The sequence below is a fragment of the Garra rufa genome, chromosome 19, assembly GCF_049309525.1.
Source record: "Garra rufa chromosome 19, GarRuf1.0, whole genome shotgun sequence".
Taxonomy (NCBI): Eukaryota; Metazoa; Chordata; class Actinopteri; order Cypriniformes; family Cyprinidae; genus Garra; species Garra rufa.
Window position 1 is genome coordinate 97,201 of NC_133379.1, and position 3,029 is coordinate 100,229.

A 3,029-nucleotide genomic window follows, 5' to 3' on the forward strand; every position below is an offset into this window, starting at 1 on the left:
ATATCTCCTGACCACTAGGTGGCACTGTGAGGAAACACTGCAGGTAGCCTCAGGTCATGCTTGTTATAACACACACCAAGTTTGGTCTCAATATTCCAAAGCGTTCCGGAGATATTGCCTCACTTCCATTTTTGAACACTTTTCGTAGAATTAATTAGCGCGTTATTCGAGAACGGTTTGTCCAAACAACTTGAATTCCATAACTTTTTGCCTGCATGGTCAAAAGATGATCTGACTCAATTTTGGTGAAAATCAGACAAACCGTCTAGGACGAGTTCGAAAAAGTAGGTTTTATAAACAAAAAATTATAGAAAAAAAACGAAACCTTAGGAATTTTTAAATTTGGTGTTCATTCGACTCGGCATGACCCAAGGATTCAGGGAAAATTGGAATTTTGATTTTATGGCTTACGGTTCAAAAGTTATTAGCAAAAAGAAAGTGAAAGTTTGGACAAGTGGTGGCGCTAGAGAGTTTGAATTAGAGACTCCAAACTTGCTATGGTTAATGTTGGGTCGGCCCTCTATCAGTGTGCCAAATTATACAACTTTCCCGCAAGCGGTTCTATGGGCTGCCATAGACTTGCGGCGGAAGAATAATAATAATAAATATAGCTGCAAGCAGCAATTACGGGGCCAAGCACTTAAAGCGGTAAATGAGGAGCTAAGGATGGCAGGAACAGCAGACCAACTGCAACAATAAGTAAAAAGAAGCCATTTTAGGATGATTTTATTCAAAACGACAGAAAAGTGATGTAGAACGACTACTGATATGATTTAATGGCTTATTAGGTTTGACCAACAGGTGGCGCTGTTATCAAATCGATGTGGTGTGTTTAGTGTGAGATGACATACGTTCACACAAAGTTTGGTGTCATTATGTCAAAGTTTTCCAAAGATATAGCCTTAGAGTCATTTTCACATCAGGCCTAAAATTTATAGAGGCGCTGTACGAAAACGGTTTCAACTATCAACATGAAATCCATAACTTTTTGTCAGCACAGTCTGAAGATGATCTGACTCGATTTTGGTGAAAATCGGACAAACGGTCTAGGACTAGTTCGAAAAAGTAGGTTTTCAACATAATTCAAAATGGCGGTCAGGGAGTTTGGCCAACTGTTGCATAATTGGTATCTATGTTGTCGGCATGACCCAAGGAATATTTTGAGACCAGTTTCATTACAATAGACTAATGCTATCTACAGTTATTAGCATTTTTGTTCATTTTAAAACTAATAGTTAATGAATGCTTCATTACTCTTGACCAATAGGTGGCGCTGCTACCAAATTGATGTGGTGTCATCAGTGTGAGGTGGTAATGCCACATACCAAATTTGGTGCAAATATCTCAAAGCTTTGCAGAGATACAGCTTCCGATGCGCTTTGGCATCTTACCTGCAAATTCGTTGATGCGTTAAATGAAAACGGTTTCGAATATCGACACGAAATCCATAACTTTTTGTCAGCATGGTCTGAAGATGATCCGAGTCAAATTTGGTGAAAATCCGACTAACGGTCTAGGAGGAGTTTGAAAAAGTAGGTTTTCTACGTTAATCAAAATGGCGAACAGGAAGTTAGGCCAATTTTGGCATAATGGGTATCAATGTTCTCGGTCTGACCCAAGGAATATTTTGAGATCACTTTTATTACAATAAGCCATTTTTTTCAGAAGTTATTAGCATTTTTCGAAATTTCGTTATAACTTTTGACCACAAGGTGGCGCTGGCCCCAAAATTGGTATGTACATTCAGGGCATGGTGCCGAACATTTTTGTTATTATTATCGAAACGATACGTTAATCCGTTCTCAAGATACAGCATTTTAATGCTAAATTCAAAATGGCCGACACCCAAAATGGCTGACATGGGAAAATTGGATATGGTTCGACTCGGCATGCTCCTCCGAATCTAACAAGACTAGTTTTGAGATTTTTGGTCACACCACTGAGAAGTTATAAGCAAAAATAGCCATTTTTCATATCTCCTGACCACTAGGTGGCACTATGACGAAACACTGCAGGTAGCCTCAGGTCATGCTTGTTATAACACACACCAAGTTTGGTCTCAATACTCCAAAGCGTTGCGGAGATATGGCCTCACTTCCATTTTTGAACGCTTTTCGTAGAATTAATTAGCGCGTTATTCGAGAACGGTTTGTCCAATCTACTTGAATTCCATAACTTTTTGCCTGCATGGTCTGAAGATGATCTGAGCCAATTTTGGTGAAAATCAGACAAACCGTCTAGGACGAGTTCGAAAAAGTAGGTTTTATAAACATAAAATTTTAGAAAAAAAACTAAACCTTAGGATTTTTGAAATTTGGTGTTCATTCGACTCGGCATGACCCAAGGATTCAGGGAAAATTGGAATTTTGATTTTATGGCTTACGGTTCAAAAGTTATTAGCAAAAAGAAAGTGAAAGTTTGGACAAGTGGTGGCGCTAGAGAGTTTGATTTAGAGACTCCAAACTTGCTATGGTTAATGTTGGGACGGTCCTCTATCAGTGTGCCAAATTATACAACTTTCCCGCAAGCGGTTCTATGGGCTGCCATAGACTTGCGGCGGAATAATAATAATAATAAGAATTCTAACGGATACAATAGGTGCCTTCGCACCTTCGGTGCTTGGCCCCTAAATATAGCTGCAAGCAGCAATTACGGGGCCAAGCACTCAAAGCGGAAAATGAGGAGCTAAGGATGGCAGGAACAGCAGACCAACTGCAACAATAAGTACAAAGAAGCCATTTTAGGATGATTTTAGTCAAAACGACAGAAAAATGATGTAGAACGACTACTGATGTGATTTAATGGCTTATTAGGTTTGACCAACAGGTGGCGCTGTTATCAAATCGATGTGGTGTGTTTAGTGTGAGATGACAAACGTTCACACAAAGTTTGGTGTCATTATGTCAAAGTTTTCTAAAGATATAGCCTTAGAGTCATTTTCACATCAAGCCTAAAATTTGTAGAGCCGCTGTACGAAAACGGTTTCAACTATCAACATGAAATCCATAAATTTTTGTCAGCACAGTCTG